Here is a 20,886-nt window from a genome sequence, read left to right as displayed (position 1 = left end):
ATGCTTGTGACATGAAACTTGCATGGTGCTGGTTGTTGTGTGTGTGTGTGTGTGTGTGTGTGTGTGTGTGTGTGTGTGTGTGTGTGTGTGTGTGTGTGTGTGTGTGTGTGTGTGTGTGTGTGTGTGTGTGCATGCACATGATGTTAATGGTTATACGGCATCATGGCTCACTGTTTGCTATTTCCTACTATAAAAAAAATCTCGGCTGTGTGATTGTTTATAACATCACAGAATGTAAACTATTTTATCACACAGCTCTTTATATATAGTTGGACATTTACACCAATGACAGGTGAAGTGAAAAACGCTGATTATCTCTTCAGCATGGCACCTGTTTGGGCGGGATAATTTGTGAACATTTGTTCCTCAAAGTTGGTGTTTTAGAAGCAGGCAAAATGGTCAAGCGTTGCTTTGACCGAGTTTTATAAGGACTAAATTGTGGTGGCTAGATGACTGGTTCAGATCATCTCCAAAACTACAGCTCTTCTCAGTTTGTCAGTGTTGACTCAAAACAATGGTATAAGTGGGATAATCCATAGCTAGTGTTCATTACATCATTTTTTAATGTTCTTTGGCTTTACATCATGGCTTTGGTTTTGGTTTTATTGTTTATATCATTGTATAATGTAAACTGTTAATGTCCAGATGTAATCTGGGCATGAAGACACTTTCGAATGAAGATTGACCATTTATGATTTTTTATTTAAATTTTTTGTAATTTATGACACAACGCTTTCCTGCCATTGACAGAAATTTCCGATAATTTATATTTTTACTGTTATAATTTCTGTATTGAAACACAGGAAAAAAGAAGCAGAAACAAGTGGTAAAAGCATTGCTTTTGTACATGTAAAATAATACGGTCGTCAAATATTAAACAGCATACAAATCAAAAACTGCCTAACATTACATTACCAACTGAAATGTTGACCGAGGATGAGGTCTAGGCCTGAATCTGAATCCGATCCGGATAGCTATATTTTTAAAAGGTTCTGTTATTTATTTTGACATATTGCCTGTTCGTATATTCTTACAACAAAAAAATCTTTGGGGCATTAAAGTATTGTGAAAATGATCAAAAATGTTGGTGGATGGCAATTTATATTTATTTTGAATGCTGGCAAGGAAAGTTAGTTCACCCAAAAATGAAAATGTGTCATAATTGCTCACCCTCATGCCATTCCAAACCCGTAAGACCATTCATCTTTGGACCACAACTATAGATCTTTGTAATGAAATCAGAGATATTTATGTTCCTCTATTGACAGCCCATGCAACTACCACTTTCAAGACATCATTAAAGTAATCAATTTGACTCCAGTGGTTTAACCTTAAGTTTATGAAGCAACGCAAGGGCTTTGTTGTGCTTTGGTATGGAAGCTGCTTTGAAACAATGTCAAAATACACATAAAATTGACTTGACTTGACTTGCAATTGACTTTATCAAGAGGCCAGGATGTAACTATATGGTCGCAGCTGCGCAGGGTAAAGGTGTGTTGTTTTCAGTCTCTCCAGCTAATTTGATCTCAGGTCTAGTGAGAAGCAGAACTAACGGCAGGAACTGCCAAACAGAGCCGTATCAAATTATTTGTTTCTCTTTCCATATACTCACACACAGTCATGAGGCAGACTATAACTGAGATTCTGGAGAACTTGATTAAAATGCATATAAGAATAACAAAGTCAAAAGAAAGCTTGATTAAATGCTGACTTTTATGACCACTGGTCGTGGTTGTTTTTCATAGGTACGTGACATTTACAAAATAGGTAAGTGATATGCCATTTACAAAATAGATCAGTATTAATGAATACAATAATTCAATGACTCATTCAAAACACACACAAATGTGTTTTTCATCATCTACTGTGGTAATGATGTAATTTGCAAAAAGAACCACTGAAGGAATCAGTAAATGAACCCGAACAAATCCTTTTGGTGAACAGACTTTGATTCACTGAGGTGAATCAAAATAATAACCACAGTCACTTCAAAGTCCCATCAAGTTGAAATAAAAATACCAAGTTCTGTCATAAAACTCTAGACAGCGCGGGCGGATAAAACAAGCTGATTGGTTCATGTCATATCTGCAGCTAATAAACGTGAGGAAGGTGCGACTCAAACGGACTGGCCAAATGAAAGGTCGGTGGTGGGTTCGGTGGGTCGGACGGACGGACGGACGGACGGACGGACGGACGGACGGACGGACGGACGGACAGACAGACAGACAGACAGACAGACAGACAGACAGACAGACAGACAGACAGACAGACAGACAGACAGATAGATAGATAGATAGATAGATAGATAGATAGATAGATAGATAGATAGATAGATAGATAGATAGATAGATAGATAGATAGATAGATAGATAGATAGATAGATAGATAAACACCAATCATTAATAATCCGAACCAAAATCATCCACATCCTTTCGATTCTTACCCCTACTGTCGTCTTCTCTTTCCTTTTCTCTCTGTCAGGTGTTAGTAGTATAATCAGGCTTTAATGATCTCTGTCTGTCTAGATTATTGGAGGTGATTCTCCATAATGATCATATGTTAGAGATCTGTTCTCTGAGGTTCATCGTGTGACACTTAACTACTGATTTAGACCAATGATGAATCACATAATCAAAGTACACTTCACATGCACATTAATGGAGGTCCATACATCGGCAATGTTCATGTAATTGTAATCTGTACTACTTACACTTGCTTTTGTTAATAAGTTTAAAAGTATGTGCTATGCAGTAGTGCACACGTTGTTGTCACATGACCACGATATGTTGCATGTTTAATTAATAGAGCTGCTTCAAAAGGTCATCTTGGAGATAAATATGCTAATTTTACATTTTAAATGCAAATCTGTGCAATTTCATTTATTTATTTCAAGTTAATTACTTTTTTTTTTTTTTTGGCAGTCAAGAAAGAGATGTTGCAAATGGTGGTTGATATTATTGCTTCCAGGTCATGGGAATGGAGTTTAGCATGTTGCATCATGGGATACAGAACTTTATATGTGTGTGTGTACCTACTTAACCGTACTTTGTGGACAAATTTGTACCCAGAAGTGACTAAAACCTGACAAAATCTTAAAACAAAAAAAACAAAAAAAAACATTGTAATTGTAAAAATGCAGTTTTGTGGAATGGGTAGATTTAGGGGTAGAGTTTTGTCTGCCTATCTTTTAAAGGTCCCTTTCTTCGCGATTCCATCTTAACTTTAGTTAGAGTGTAATGTTGCTGTTAGAGCATAAATAATACCTGTAAAATTATAAAGCTCAAAGTTCAATGCCAAGCGAGATATTTTTTTTAACAGAAGTTCCCTTTCAAAGCCTACAGCGAACGGCTGGTTTGGACCCCTGCACTTCCTTCAGGAATGACGTCACTAGAACCGTTTGTTGACTAACCCTCCGCCCACAAGAACACGCAAAATAGGGGGCGTGGTCTTGTTGCTCTCCCACGTGGAGAAGAGCGCTCATTCAGCCCTTGCATCTCCCCGTTATGGTAAGAGGCGGGATCTTTCCGGGCAAAGTGCGCTAAGCTGCTGTCCAATCACAACACGGGAAGCGCTGGCCCAATCAGAACTCGTTACGTATTTCTGAAGGAGGGACTTCATAGAACAAGGAAATCATTTTTAGGACAGAGGAAACAGTGGTGTACAGATAAGTCAATTGTGTGAAAAATACTGTGTTTTTTTTTTTTACACGCGAAACATGAACTCATGTTATATTGCACACTGTAAACATAATAAAAGCTTCGAAAACATGCGAAGAACCGGACCTTTAAGATTGAACATTGGTCTGAGGAGTCTGCTCTGCATTTTCTACTGCACAAGAGGGGTGATCAACGGGAATAGTTCAAATGACTCAAATTAATTGGATAGTCTTTCAACCAATCAGACCAACGGTCCATAGCTTCTCTATCCTTCATTGTGTTAAACCCAGCAGTAGCACTCCAGGTGGATAAGCCGGTTTGTGATTGGTCCCTGCAAATGTGTTATAGAAGCAAGACAGAAATATGTACAGGTTTCCAGCCAGAGTTGCCGGGCGAAATGTAACCACCAGTAGATCAGGCTGGGTTTGCCCAGTCTAGGTAGGGTTAGGGTTTGCAATAAAGCTTTTTTTTTGGTAAGCTTAAATTTTGCAAGGTAACAATCAGTGTACTTTGTATACCGATTAGCTGTTCGCCTAGTTTACACCTGAGACAAATGTCCAATCAGATGTTTTTTAATGCATTAACTCAGAGGTAGCCCCGCCCACCATGAAATCTTATTAGTCCAAAATCTCTCTCCCCACAGCTGTATATTAATGATATCAAGCATATCCTGATTGTGTCATGTTGGACAGTAGTTTTACAATCAGTGTGGACTGAGAATTTGCTTGCCACATCAGGCCTAGTTAGGATATGCTGTAAGAAGAATACATTAGGATGGCATTGCAAATTTGGCCTCTCTGTTCACATTCAAAGAAATATGCTTTCTGAAACACACAAAGACAAGTCCCAGAGCGAATGAAGACCGATCAGCTTTGCACTGATATGATCATATTTTCTAATTGTGAATAAATGCTTATATAAATCACCAGCCTCAGTGCTCTACTTCAGCATGGAAAAGGCTGGCATAGGAACAGATTGTGTCTTTATGCACGTTTGATAGGCTGTCATAATTCATCCACCAGCCTCTAACACCTCCATAACTCGAACAGCATCAGACGCGGGTGTCTCGCAGACAAAGCTATCGTCTTAAGAGCTCACATCACTCACTTTAACAACCGGCTGATGCTTTGCGCTCCCTGTGGTTATGATATGGTCGCTGGGAGGGGGTGAGGAATTCTTCTCATATAAACACTGTGACGGCACAGCGCTTTGGGAACGACCTGGCGTTGCAGAGGAATTAACCGCCTGTGTGTCGGTTTGTCATCTCCCAAATGCCATCACACTTAAGAGCACAGAAGGGGGTTGGGGGCCTGCCTGATATCTAGGAAAAAAAACAGCCGGATAATCCTAATGAAAGAGAGATAGGAGGGAGAACATTTGTCTCTAGATTTGGCAGATGATGAGTGCGATTTTAATGGCATGGGGAATTAGACACGTTAGGATTGATAAAGCCATAAGAGCCTCTTAATATAGTACATCTGTTTTTTGTGTCCGTATCTTCCCGCTGGACAACTACAATGTCCGTGTAATGTAATCACTAGACAATGGATGCTAAATTACTCTATATGCTTTAAACATTAATCAGTGAAAGCCATTGAGACACTCATATTGGACCTCGTTCACGAAACACAAGCGGAACAAATTTCAGCGGAAATCATTTGAAAAGGCGCTCTAGTGTAAATGGTCACTTTCAATTCAATTCAATGGAAATGGTTTGTAACAGTGTAACACACTATACTTTAAAACAATATATATATATTTTTAATTATACAACAGCTATTTTAAATGCAATTCTTGTTTAAATGTTCTCGTGCTGCAGGACCATTTAAGCTAAGATGTGATTCAAAATGGCATAAACATATTAAATTGTATATTTTAACCTGATCCTTTTCAGTATGTGTCAACTATCAGCATACCTGAAAATTATGTGTTTATACTATAATCTGATATTTAGTTTACTTAACTCAGCTATTTATTAGGACTATATTTATAGCTTTTCTGGATTCAAATCATTAATCAATGTCTGATCTCCTTTTTTTAAAACTTTTTAATGAATGTAATAAAAATGCAAATTAATTCAAATGACTTCATAATGCCAAATAATGGGAAATAATCAGGACACTTCACTTCTGAGATTAATTAGTTTCACGAAGCAGATTACATTCAACATTTCTGAAAGAAAAACGCACTTGAACACAAGAGGAAGAAGCTGAGCCTACTGTTACAGGTGGTGTCAAACCTTCCCTGACTGAAACAAACAAGGACATGCTATATCAATGATAATATTCGCCACATTAGAAGTTGTCATTTGACTGACATGGGGGGAGGGCATTGATGTGTTTTCTTATCTGCTCTTTTCTCACCACAGTCATTTTTGTTGTGTACTTTTTTTGCGTTTCAGAAGATAGTGTGCAGATCATATTTACATACTCATCTGCAGCAGCATGGGAATGTTTTCAAACGGTACACAGTTGCACAGCTATTTCAAAATTCTGTTTACCCTTGAGTGAAGAATGAAGAAGAACTTCACAGAGAGCATATCAAGGCAGTAAATCTAAAGTAAAGTAAATCCAACTGCATTTATGAAAAACATAAAAAATAATAAAAAAAGTTATTGTGGTTATCACTCAATCACCTAGTTAAAACATTTACTATTTTACATAAAATACTTTGACAAGAACCAGAGACTTACAAGAAGCCCATAGGGTATGCTCTACAGGAGGGCCTGAGCAGCTGGGGGGATGTGCACTAAAAAAAATAGAAAGACAAAAAAGTTTTTCAGATAAAACTTATTAAAAAATAATTAAAATGGCACAAGATCACGTTCAGAAGTAACACTGTCATAATTTGACTTCCTTCAAATGGAAAAAAGGTATTATACGCAGGAAAAATGACATTATCTGTCAAGGCACTAGCCAATATTTGCATGTTATGTTTTTTCACAAGTATTTCATTCTGAAAAAACAAAACAAAAAACAAAACCCAATTAATTATTGGGTAGGGTTAGGTACCGAACCGATTTAATACCATTAAATCAATCTGTGCCAAATTCTGGTACCTAAGGACACATCTGGGCGCAAGAGTAAGGTGCGTTAGAAAAAAAGAGAGAGTGAGAGTGAGAGAGAGAGAGAGAGAGAGAGAGAGAGAGAGAGAGAGAGAGAGAGAGAGAGAGAGAGAGAGAGAGAGAGAGAGAGAGAGAGAGAGAGACTAACATCATGTGACGTAACCGCCTGAAACTTGTTCAGACACAACACACGCCAATGGCTAACTGACACCGTTCTGATGTATGGTTACATCTCTCAAAACTAGATGCAGATAGTGCTGTTTGCAATATTTGTTATACTAAATGCAAGGCTGGCTATGGCTAACTGCAGAAAGCACCTAATAAAACACAAGATATATTTAAAAGCTCAAGAGTGTACTTTATTTTGTAGCTTGACCTCCCGTAGAAAAATAGCACACCTGCAGCGATTGGTGAAGTTGAACCCAAGGACAAAAAACATTGAAGGGATAGTTCAAAGAGACATGACGCTGAGCTTCGCGTCCAGTGTGCGACCCCCTTTTAGGCATAACCGGATTAAGAACGTGCATGTAAACACACTCAAAGTGTTCTTTTCCTCTCTAGGCAGGTATGTCTTTAGGTTTATTTAATGTTTATCCAATGTTCTTTTATATTGTATGATGTTCTGTATTTTGATTGCGGCTTTAAAATGTTATGAGAAAACATTTTACGAACGTTTATCCACCACATTACCTTGTATTTAAAGCTGCAGTCCGTAACTTTTTGCACTCTAGTGGTTAATAAACAGAACTACATGCATCTTGCGGAAGAACATTGCAGCCGGAGCTACTTCTCTCTGTTTATGTCTATGACGGATCACGCAGGGACTGTGCTCCTCCGCAGCGGTACCTACCCGTCTGGCCTGAAATAGTCCCAATATAAACACACTGTAAGTGTACCATAATGATTCAGGGTAAGACAAAAACACGGTTTGGAAAATGGATTCATGTTGTACATTCTCATTATATCATTTTTGTAAATCTTGAACACAAAAAAGTTATGGACAGCAGCTTTAAACCTAAATTAACCAAAGATGAATTGGTTGGGAAGATGAATCTGTATTTGAACTGGGTCATTAATGTAGTAGAAATGTGAAATTATGTTTGAATTTGGTGCTTTCTAGACTGAGAAAATACAGAAAATGTATTTTTGTCTCATGGGGATGAAAGACAACAATTCCCAGAATGCTTCGCTGCCCTACGAGGCCACTCCCAAAGCCACTGCTACTGAATCACTGTGACTAGATCACTTTCCCACTGCGTTAATTTTCATAAAATCAGTTCAGTTAGAGAACAGACAGTACAATTAAAAACTGAACATGTCTGTTCAATATAATGTGATTTAGCCGCTGAGGGAGTCTCACAGCCCAAACATTGCAGGAGTCAGATTACACCGTGATGAATGAGCTGAATGAGCTCTCGTGATGAGAGCTGAGGTAAATGCGTCCGCGCTCGTGGCATATACATTCACAGCGCATGTTCAGTTTGGTGTGTTTTTAGTTCATTCCTTTGGAAGCTTAACTTTTAATAGGAATTAATTTGAGAAGTAGAAACACTCACTTTGCTCTGCATAGCTCCGTTTACATGAATACCTGCAGCTGCGAGCTGAGCTGTGAGTGTGATCTCCCACCCCCCTTGTGCGGCATCTGGAAATAGCTCCCTCTGTTGGCTGTAGTCTTTAGCCTCTGGGCAAAAATTTATCCGATGATGCAAATTGGCGATATTTTGGGAGGCACGATCATTCGAATATACTCCAGGGTTTCTACTGATAGAAAGCCATATGCTAATCGCTAAAGTAACCCTTTAAGCTTTTTCATTAGGGTCTTTAATGGTAAGTATATCCTTACCCTATATTTGCTACAAGCATATTTGAACTTTGTAAACTTAAAAATAGTCTGAAGCATATACACTATATTGTTATAGTAGTGGTATGTGTCCCTTTACATGCACATGAATTTTAATGACATCTAATTTTTAATCTGTAGAGTTTAATATGGAGTTGGGCCACCCTTTGCAGCTATAACAGCTTCAACTCTTCTGGGAAGACTTTCCATAAGGTTTAGGAATGTATTAATGGTCATTTTTGACCATTCCATGGTAAAAAAAAAAAGCCCATTTGTGAGGTCAGGCACTGATGTCGGATGAGAAGGCCTGGCTTGCAATCCTCACTCTAATTCATTCCAAAGGTGTTCTATCGGGTTGAAGTCAAGTTCCTCCACACCAAACTCGCTCATCCATGTCTTTATGGACCTTTCTTTATGCACTGGTGCTCATTCATGTTGGAACAGGAAGGGGCCATCCCCAAAATGTTCCCACAACGTTTAGAGCATGAAATTGTCCAAAATGTCTTGGTATGCTCAAACATTAAGAGTTCCTTTCACTCACCCACCCAACTCCTGAAAAACAAACCCACACCATATTCCCTGCTCCACCAAACTTTACACTTGGCACTATGCAACAAGTACTGTTCAACCTACAAACCCAGACTCGTCCATTGGATTGCCAGACAGAGCTGCGTTATTCTTCACTCCAGAGAACACATCTCCACTGTTCTAGAGTCCAGTGGTGGATTGCTTTACACCACTGCATCCCATGCTTTGCATTGCACTTGGTAATGTAAGGCTTGGATGCAGCTGCTGGAAACAGCCATTGCATGATGCTCTCTACGCACTGTTCTTGAGCTCATCTGAAGGCCACATCAAGTTTGGAGGTCTGTAACTATTGATTCTGCAGAAATTTGGCGACTTCTGCGCACTGTACGCCTCAGCATGCGATGACCCCACTCTGTGATTTTATGTGCCCTGCCAATTTGTAGCTTGTAGTTGCTGTTGTTTCCAATTGCTTCCACTTTGTTATAATATCACTAACAGTTGACTGTGGAACATTTAGTAGAGAGGAAATTTCATGGACGTATTGCACAGGTGACAACCTATCAGTAACAGGCTTGAATTCACTGAGCTCCTGAGAGTGACCCATTCTTTCGCAAATGTTTATAGAAGCAGTCTGCATGTCTAGGTGCTTGATTGTATACATATGTGGTCATTGAATTGATTAGATCACCTGAATAAAAAATAAATAAAAAAAATTGGAGGGGTGTCTGAATATTTTTAGCAATTTAGTGTATATCTGTGTATATATTCATTACCTTTGTTGGTGATGTTTTCTTAAGCCACTGACTGGAACTAAAAAAAAAAAAAAAATGAACTTGAGTGTGATTTACAAATGCTTTACACATTTGCTTTTCTATTGCTTTTTGACATGCACTTAGTAAATTACTTTAAGTAAATGTCTTGACTGAACTAAAATGTCAGGTTGCCATGACTTTAAATCGACCCCATTTAGCCACTTAGACTAAGTAACTCTAAGAAGATTACATCAAAAGAACACTCATGTGACAAAAACAAAATAAAATAAATACATAAATAAATAAAAAATCTCACTCATAAATGACCCTAAAATGGCACATACAGAGATCAAGACTTCAGGAAAAAAAACAAAAACAAAAAAACTAAGAGTCAACTAAATGGTGTGATTCTGACAATGCAAAACTTTTGTACCAATTTTTTATTTTATTTTTATTTTATTTTTTATTTCTGACAGTGTAGAAATGTAACCATAACTGTTAATCACCCATTGCATGCTTTCTTTTTTTCTCTTTTTATTGAAGGCCTATTTGAACAAAATGCATGAATTCAACCCAAACTGTACTCAAAATCTATATTTTAAAGTATATTTTAAAAGATGCCTGTATTTAGATGCAATTATTTAGAAAAAAAAAAAAAATGTCCATGATATAAGAATGTTTTTTTTACAGTGTCCAAGTGTTTAAGTCCATAAAGGCTGGTAATAAGTTAGCCAATATAAAAACCAGTTTAATGTTGTACTAGTTGTTTTTGTGAGCTATCTCCCAGATTTGCAGCATGCATCTAATTTCTTTTCCCTCTGTAACACACGGCCTAATTACGTCAGTACGAGTTAAATAGACCTATCAAAATTACAGAATACTAAATTGGGATCATCCCTCCCAAACATGTTTCATATCCATTTAGTTTTTCAAAAGCAGTAGAGAGAGGGGGGTGGGGGGTGATTTGTGTTTTCCTTCAAATTAAATAGCCTGTTGGATCAGCCAAGATCCAATTTAGGCCTGACAATAATGGGCTGGCTTGCTTAACTAGAAATCAAACACCATTGGCAAGTTCATCAGGACCAGTATTGACTGAAACGACGTCATCGAAGGAAAAGAAGGAAGCATAACAGGATTAACGACTGAACGTCGGAACCCAGAGCGAATGCTTACTAAACACACTGCTTAATCCCAGCAGCCACACTTTCCCCGTAACCCATTTGTGAATCTATCGGTCTCTTTCTCTGTCTCTCATTCAGTGGCTCTCTCCGATAGACTTCCCACAATATCGCCGTCTCTCTCTCTCTCGTTCTCTCTTTCTGTTTCCGGCGGTTTCCATGCATCCCTAAGCCTCTGCAGATGTTGCTTGCTCCGTGAATAGACCTTTTGCTCATGGCTGAGTTGGAATATGGCAGTGTTTGCTTAATCTACTTTGCCTTAATCCCTGTGGCCCGGACCCGTTTCGCCCAGTGTCTTACCGCTTCCTCCGAAATGAAACACGCACACACATTTTGACATCAATAATAATAAATGACTTTTCTTCCCAGGCGTTTGGGGACATTGGAGCTGGTGAGTGGTGCGTTGGCATGTGTGGACAGGTTTTAGTATGGTAAATAGGTGGTGAATGCTGCACAAGCATGGGAATAGAGTCTGTTTCCGCCTCGGGGGCTTTGAGATATGATGCGATTCGTTTCCGCGGCCCCTCCGTGCGAATGGAAGGTAAGCCGACTGAATCTGCAGAGAAAATGCCAGTACCACCCGCACAGGGATTTGGGTGCCAGCAAAGGACGCTGGGAGAAAGAGACAGGAATTACAAAGGGTAGAAAAATGAAATGGTCATGAACGGGAGAAATGAAGGCTGATACTTGCCATATTTAGAAAGAAGATCCTTAGATTGCATTGATGTACCTGCTTCCGTTGTTCATCCATCCATCCATCCATCCATCCATCCATCCATCCATACTTGGATCCATACAATGCTGTGTTTATTAGGAGTGTCCCTGACTAAGGATTTACACATTCAAATCGGAATTGTAAAATCTTTCTATAGTCGACTGATAGTCGAATCATTTGTGTGTGTGTGTGAATGGGTTGGGAGGGAAACGACACTAGTCAGCAGGAGAGCAAAACTATTTTTATTTTCCTTTACACACTGCACACAGCAACAACTTTTAATAAAGCGATCAAAACTAACTGCCAACTGACAGACAAACTGACAATGGCTTTCTTATTTAGGTTTAAATAAAAGGTAATGTGGTGGATAAACATTCGCAAAACGTTTTCTCATAACATTTTAAAGCCGTGATCGAAATACAGAACATCACAAATATATAAAAGAACATTTTAATAAATAAACCAAAAAAAAAAAGCCACGTCTTTAAAATATTGAGCACCCCCATATTGCCAAAATGGTATGATCCTCATTTCATTACACCCGCGAAGATTCGACTATGAGATCGGTGGTCGAATCCGGCTCTGCTTATTGATGCATTGAATCTTCGACTATTCCTACTATAGTGTTTATATGACCAAAACAATTCCAACAAAAATTATATATACAGTTCAACAGACTGTACTAATCAATCAAAATAGTATTAGTACAACTACTGATTATAATGTGCTTAAGATAATTGGCTAATGTTACTCATTGCTCTTCCATTTAAATTAAAATGCCTCCATCTGCTATCAATCTCTCCCCAACAGGGTCAGCCAACAAAATCTCAATGGCTCAATAATCATTCCAGAGAGAGAGAAGAGAGAGAGAGAGAGAGAGAGAGAGAGAGAGAGAGAGAGAGAGAGAGAGAGAGAGAGAGAGAGAGAGAGAGAGAGAGAGAGAGAGAGAGAGAGAGAGAGAGAGAGAGAGAGAGAGAGAGAGAGAGAGAGAGAGAGAGAGAGAGAGAGAGAGAGAGAGTGCAGAATAGTTAAAACAATAACATTATAACATCAGGAAGGTCTTTTGGGGTTACAATTAAACCTTATCTATTTTGATTTAGGTTGTTGCTAGCTCTCCAGTTAACTTAGTTGGGAAATGATTTGAACAGCAAGCGAAACAATGGAGAAGTCTTCTGTTGACCTTGTTACTCCCAGAATGCGCAGCCACCCACTCAGAGCCAACAAATAAACATGTTATTCAAACACGGTCTAAACATGTGCAAACATGTTATTTAAAAAGGGGCAAAAATTATCTGTCCCAAAGGCCATGGATTCTGAATTGTCATATATATTTATAACTGTAATGGGAGGAGAATCACCGCTGTCTGATAACTGTCAACAAACAGAGAAAAACAAAAACAGTCAATTGTTGAAAAAACCGTTTCTGGGTTATAACTGAAGGAATATACTTAATAAGCAAACACACAGAGACACACACAGAGACACACACACACACACACACACACACACACCTATACGGGTTTATGTGGTTTATGAGGACACTTCAGCCCAAACCAGTTTTTTGGTGTATTACAGGGACACCCCTTTCCACTTGCTCTACAGTGATGTGGAGGGTATTAAAAATTTTGTTTTGAGCCAAACAACACAGATTTCTCTTTAGAATTTGTATACACACAACACAACTTATAATATTACCACCTGACAATATACATAATTATGAGGACACATAATTAAGTGTCTAAGCCCCGCCTATGACAAAAAACGAAATTATAAGGACAGTGGATACACAACACACATAAATGACATTAATGTGTATTAGAGGGACAAACATGAATTAATGGGACATTGCAATACACAAACACAAACGTGAAGGCATTGTGCATTAAAAGGACACACCTGATTTATGAGGACAAATGAACACAGTACTGAGACTGCAAACACATCCACACCTGTGGGTCATACTCCAACACACAACCATTCTAAACTATGATATTCTGATATCTGAATATGCAACTATGTCTTTTACACTATACTGCTATTTGTGTGATCACATGACCTTTAAACAGACATGAGGACATACGACAGTGCACACCTTCAGAGAACAAGAAGTTTATTAGTGCTCGTTTACAACATTACAGCTGTTGCCCTGACAATATTACATAAATCACAAGATACTTAAAACCTCTCATAAACATAATTAACAAAAATTGCTGAAAATAAATGAAAGGGTCCCCCCTCATGTTTTTTTCTAAACCTGTATGAGTTTCTTTCTTCTGCTGAACACAAAGGAAGATATTTTGAAGAATGTGGGTGAGCAGACGGGTGACGGTAGCCATGAGTTCAATAGCACAGAAAAAACACTTCGGCAGACAATTTCAACATCCCTTTAAAGCTTTCAACAGAAGTTTAAGACATAGCCATACATTTGAACAAAACAGAATAAACAGCAGCGGCAACAGAAGAAAAAACAAACATGGGTAACACTTTATAATAACGTTCAGTTATAAGTTTAGATGATGAACTAAATCATTTACAAAACATAACTATACATTCATTAATGATTAATAAGTGATATGCTAACCATTAACAAATGTGCTGTTTATTATCAAAACAGATCAATAGTAGATGTTTGAGTTATTAGATGATGTACTATAATTAACACAAACATTATTGGAGTACTTATGTCAAACTTGTTTTAGTGTCATCTCAAACAATGGCTAATCTTGAACAAATGATGAACAGACTATTAGTAAATGATCAGTAATGTATTGATGAATCCAAGTTTTCAGCTGGTGTGTGTTCAACTGCACACACATGCTAAAGCAGCATCATTGAGAAGAGCCGTTCCAGTCAGGGGACTGCAGTGTGTTCTGAATCTCTGCAGTCCTCTGTGTGGGATCTGGGATAATGTGAAGTGGTTTAATGTCCTCTGACACACACATCAGGTGATGAGCAGAAGTGTCAGAGGTCGAACCCTCACCGGTCAGCACTTACACTTGTGTTCAACACCTACTACAGGTGATGTGGAACTCATTTACAACCCTTTCTGCATCCCCTAATCTAAAGTGTACACTACAATTGTATACACATCACTTGAATGTGAATATATGGTATAGCATTCCACTAAAAATGAATGAATGTATTAACCAATAACTTATAAATTACTTATAACTGAATTAACAAAACAGTCATAAAATGTTAGCATACTACTAAGTCATTTATGAATGTCATGTTTTGTAAATGATTAGTTCATCATTATCTAATAACTTATAAGTGACTTATAACTGAACATTATTATAAAGTGTTACCAAACATTTAGCAAGTTTCATGTAAGCGATAATCCCTGATTCCTGACAAAGGCTCGCTGTTTTGCTGAAGCCGGACGCTCTGCAGTTTACCCGGTGAACTGTGCTCAGTTCTGCAGACTCCGCTGGAGGCCATATCTGCCGTTTTCTTCTTGCCTCGCCCCTTCAGAAGATTCAAGAATCCCTACAAAAGAGGAAAACAGATTATTTAACCCATGGGGTGAAAACCACTTCCTTTCCTCCCAACTCGTCCCACTGTCCTCACCCTCATCTTTAGTCTAGAACTGATTAATAATCGGAGACAAAAGTGATGGGCTGCTGTTTGTTAAATACTTGTGTTTGTTGTGTGTGTGTGTGTGTGTGTGTGTGTGTGTGGCCTACACCTGGGTTATGAGGACGTGTTTTGTGAGGACACGTGACTTATGAGGACATTATCATAAGATGATGTTCCTGATGTTTGGCCTGACTGAAGAACCCCAGTGTTGTGTGTGTGTGTGTGTGGCTTACACCTGGGTTATGAGGACACATGATTTATGAGGACATTATCATAAGATGATGTTCCTGATGTTTGGCCTGACTGAAGAACCCCAGTGTTGTGTGTGTGTGTGTGTGGCTTACACCTGGGTTATGAGGACACATGATTTATGAGGACATTATCATAAGATGATGTTCCTGATGTTTGACTTGACTGAAGAACCTCAGTGTTGTGTGTGTGTGTGTGTGGCTTACACCTGGGTTGTGAGGACACATGATTTATAAGGACATTCTCATAAGATGATGTTCCTGATGTTTGGCCTGACTGAAGAACCTCAGTGTTGTGTGTGTGTGTGTGTGGCTTACACCTGGGTTATGAGGACACGTGTTTTGTGAGGACATTATCATAAGATGATGTTCCTGCTGTTTGACTTGACTGAAGAACCTCAGTGTTGTGTGTGTGTGAGTGTGTGTGTGTGGCTTACACCTGGGTTATGAGGACACATGATTTATGAGGACATTCTCATAAGATGATGTTCCTGATGTTTGGCCTGACTGAAGAACCTCAGTGTTGTGTGTGTGTGTGTGGGTTACACCTGGGTTATGAGGACACATGATTTATGAGGACATTATCATAAGATGATGTTCCTGATGTTTGACTTGACTGAAGAACCTCAGTTTGTGTGTGTGTGTGTGTGTGTGGCTTACACCTGGGTTATGAGGACACATGATTTATGAGGACATTATCATAAGATGATGTTCCTGATGTTTGACTTGACTGAAGAACCCCGGTTTTGTGTGTGTATGCGTGTGTGGCTTACACCTGGGTTATGAGGACACATGATTTATAAGGACATTATCATAAGATGATGTTCCTGATGTTTGGCCTGACTGAAGAACCCCAGTGTTGTGTGTGTGTGTGTGTGTGGCTTACACCTGGGTTATGAGGACACATGATTTATGAGGACATTATCATAAGATGATGTTCCTGCTGTTTGACTTGATTGAAGAACCTCAGTGTTGTGTGTGTGTGAGTGTGTGTGTGTGGCTTACACCTGGGTTATGAGGACACATGATTTATGAGGACATTATCATAAGATGATGTTCCTGATGTTTGGCCTGACTGAAGAACCTCAGTGTTGTGTGTGTGTGTGTGTGTGGCTTACACCTGGGTTATGAGGACACATGATTTATGAGGACATTATCATAAGATGATGTTCCTGCTGTTTGACTTGATTGAAGAACCTCAGTGTTGTGTGTGTGTGTGTGGCTTACACCTGGGTTATGGGGACACATGATTTATGAGGACATTATCATAAGATGATGTTCCTGATGTTTGACTTGACTGAAGAACCTCAGTGTTGTGTGTGTATGTGTGTGTGTGTGGCTTACACCTGGGTTATGAGGACACATGATTTATGAGGACATTATCATAAGATGATGTTCCTGATGTTTGACTTGACTGAAGAACCTCAGTGTTGTGTGTGTGTGTGTGGCTTACACCTGGGTTATGAGGACACATGATTTATGAGGACATTATCATAAGATGATGTTCCTGATGTTTGACTTGACTGAAGAACCTCAGTTTGTGTGTGTGTGTGTGGCTTACACCTGGGTTATGAGGACACATGATTTATGAGGACATTATCATAAGATGATGTTCCTGATGTTTGACTTGACTGAAGAACCCCGGTTTTGTGTGTGTATGCGTGTGTGGCTTACACCTGGGTTATGAGGACACATGATTTATAAGGACATTATCATAAGATGATGTTCCTGATGTTTGGCCTGACTGAAGAACCCCAGTGTTGTGTGTGTGTGTGTGTGTGGCTTACACCTGGGTTATGAGGACACATGATTTATGAGGACATTATCATAAGATGATGTTCCTGATGTTTGGCCTGACTGAAGAACCTCAGTGTTGTGTGTGTGTGTGTGTGTGTGTGTGTGTGGCTTACACCTGGGTTATGAGGACACATGATTTATGAGGACATTATCATAAGATGATGTTCCTGCTGTTTGACTTGATTGAAGAACCTCAGTGTTGTGTGTGTGTGAGTGTGTGTGTGTGGCTTACACCTGGGTTATGAGGACACATGATTTATGAGGACATTATCATAAGATGATGTTCCTGATGTTTGGCCTGACTGAAGAACCTCAGTGTTGTGTGTGTGTGTGTGGCTTACACCTGGGTTATGAGGACACATGATTTATGAGGACATTATCATAAGATGATGTTCCTGATGTTTGACTTGATTGAAGAACCTCAGTGTTGTGTGTGTGTGTGAGAGTGTGTGTGTGTGGCTTACACCTGGGTTATGAGGACACATGATTTATGAGGACATTCTCATAAGATGATGTTCCTGATGTTTTACTTGACTAAAGAACCTCAGTGTTGTGTGTGTGTGTGTGTGGCTTACACCTGGGTTATGAGGACACATGATTTATGAGGACATTATCATAAGATGATGTTCCTGATGTCTGACTTGACTGAAGAACCTCAGTTTTGTGTGTGTGTGTGTGTGGCTTACACCTGGGTTATGAGGACACATGATTTGTGAGGACATTATCATAAGATGATGTTCCTGATGTTTGACTTGATTGAAGAAACTCAGTGTTGTGTGTGTGTGTGTGTGTGTGGCTTACACCTGGGTTATGAGGACACATGATTTATGAGGACATTATCATAAGATGATGTTTCTGATGTTTGACCTGACTGAAGAACCTCAGTGTTGTGTGTGTGTGTGGCTTACACCTGGGTTGTGAGGACACGTGATTTATGAGGACATCATCATAAGATGATGTTCCTGATGTTTGACTTGACTGAAGAACCTCAGTGTTGTGTGTGTGTGTGTGTGGCTTACACCTGGGTTATGAGGACACATGATTTATGAGGACATTATCATAAGATGATGTTCCTGATGTTTTAGTTGACTGAAGAACCTCAGTGTTGTGTGTGTGTGTGGCTTACACCTGGGTTGTGAGGACACGTGATTTATGAGGACATTATCATAAGATGATGTTCCTGATGTTTGACTTGACTGAAGAACCTCAGTGTTGTGTGTGTGTGTGTGGCTTATACCTGGGTTTTGAGGACACGTAATTACGGGGATATGGAATAACACACTTGAACACAACTCATGGTTGACTCAAAGTGCTGTCCAATACACATGAAGACAAACATAATAGAAAGAGAATACAAACAATACAGTAGATAAGTTATACCTGGTTAAAAGCTAACCCTAACCCTAATTATATGTAGTAAAAAGTTATAGTTAACCTCTAGTCTGGCTAACCCTGACCCTGATCATAACAGAAGTAGGTAGTAAAAGTTATAGTTAACCTCTAGTCTGGCTAACCCTGACCCTGATCATAACAGAAGTAGGTAGTAAAAGTTATAGTAGACCTATAGTCTGGCTAACCCTAACCCTGCTCATAACAGAAGTAGGTAGTAAAAGTTATAGTAGACCTATAGTCTGGCTAACCCTAACCCTGATCATGACAGAAGTAGGTAGTAAAAGTTATAGTTAACCTCTAGTCTGGCTAACCCTAACCCTGATCATAACCGAAGTAGGTAGTAAAAGTTATTGTTAACCTCTAGTCTGGCTAACCCTAATCCTGATCATAACAGAAGTAGGGAGTAAAAGTTATAGTTAACCTCTAGTCTGTCTAACCCTAACCCTGATCATAACAGAAGTAGGTAGTAAAAGTTATAGTTTACCTCTAGTCTGTCTAACCCTAACCCTGATCATAACAGAAGTAGGGAGTAAAAGTTATAGTTAACCTCTAGTCTGGCTAACCCTAATCCTGATCATAACAGAAGTAGGTAGTAAAAGTTATAGTAGACCTCTAGTCTGGCTAACCCTAACCCTGATCATAACAGAAGTAGGTAGTAAAAGTTATAGTTAACCTCTAGTCTGGCTAACCCTAACCCTGATCATAACAGAAGTAGGTAGTAAAAGTTATAGTTAACCTCTAGTCTGGCTAACCCTAACCCTGATCATAACAGAAGTAGGTAGTAAAAGTTATAGTTAACCTCTAGTCTGGCTAACCCTGACCCTGATCATAACAGAAGTAGGTAGTAAAAGTTATAGTAGACCTATAGTCTGGCTAACCCTAACCCTGCTCATAACAGAAGTAGGTAGTAAAAGTTATAGTAGACCTATAGTCTGGCTAACCCTAACCCTGATCATGACAGAAGTAGGTAGTAAAAGTTATAGTTAACCTCTAGTCTGGCTAACCCTAACCCTGATCATAACCGAAGTAGGTAGTAAAAGTTATTGTTAACCTCTAGTCTGGCTAACCCTAATCCTGATCATAACAGAAGTAGGGAGTAAAAGTTATAGTTAACCTCTAGTCTGTCTAACCCTAACCCTGATCATAACAGAAGTAGGTAGTAAAAGTTATAGTTTACCTCTAGTCTGGCTAACCCTAATCCTGATCATAACAGAAGTAGGTAGTAAAAGTTATAGTAGACCTCTAGTCTGGCTAACCCTAACCCTGATCATAACAGAAGTAGGTAGTAAAAGTTATAGTTAACCTCTAGTCTGGCTAACCCTAACCCTGATCATAACAGAAGTAGGTAGTAAAAGTTATAGTTAACCTCTAGTCTGGCTAACCCTAACCCTGATCATAACAGAAGTAGGTAGTAAAAGTTATAGTTAACCTCTAGTCTGGCTAACCCTAACCCTGATCATAACAGAAGTAGGTAGTAAAAGTTATAGTTAACCTCTAGTCTGGCTAACCCCTTATCCTGATCATAACAGAAGTAGGTAGTAAAAGTTATAGTTAACCTCTAGTCTGGCTAACCCTAACCCTGATCATAACAGAAGTAGGTAGTAAAAGTTATAGTTAACCTCTAGTCTGGCTAACCCTAACCCTGCTCATAACAGAAGTAGGTAGTAAAAGTTAGAGTTAACCTCTAGTCTGGCTAACCCTAACCCTGATCATAACAGAAGTAGGTAGTAAAAGTTATAGTTAACCTCTAGTCTGGCTAACCCTAACCCTGACCATAACAGAAGAAGGTAGTAAAAGTTATAGTTAACCTCTAGTCTGGCTAACCCTAACCCTGATCATAACAGAAGTAGGTAGTAAAAGTTATAGTTTACCTCTAGTCTGGCTAACCCTAACCCTGATCATAACAGAAGTAGGTAGTAAAAGTTATTGTTAACCTCTAGTTAGGCTAACCCTAACCCTGATCATAACAGAAGTAGGTAGTAAAAGTTATAGTTAACCTCTAGTCTGGCTAACCCTAACCCTGATCATGACAGAAGTAGGTAGTAAAAGTTATAGTTAACCTCTAGTCTGGCTAACCCTAACCCTGATCATGACAGAAGTAGGTAGTAAAAGTTATAGTTAACCTCTAGTCTGTCTA

General features: G+C 38.9%; 1 long non-coding RNA gene across 2 annotated transcripts in view; it reads right to left on the bottom strand.

The window, feature by feature from the left end:
• Positions 1-20,886, bottom strand: part of LOC137049645 (uncharacterized) — a 414,587-nt gene that overhangs the window by 156,252 nt on the left and 237,449 nt on the right. For both annotated transcript variants that reach the window (XR_010899665.1, XR_010899664.1), the window contains exon 4: positions 6,349-6,404. This is a non-coding gene — a long non-coding RNA (uncharacterized lncRNA). The remainder of the gene's footprint in view (positions 1-6,348; positions 6,405-20,886) is intronic.

This window comes from Pseudorasbora parva, chromosome 20 (genome assembly GCF_024679245.1).
Source record: "Pseudorasbora parva isolate DD20220531a chromosome 20, ASM2467924v1, whole genome shotgun sequence".
In the NCBI taxonomy this organism is placed as follows: Eukaryota; Metazoa; Chordata; class Actinopteri; order Cypriniformes; family Gobionidae; genus Pseudorasbora; species Pseudorasbora parva.
This window is presented reverse-complemented; position numbering and strand designations above follow the sequence as displayed.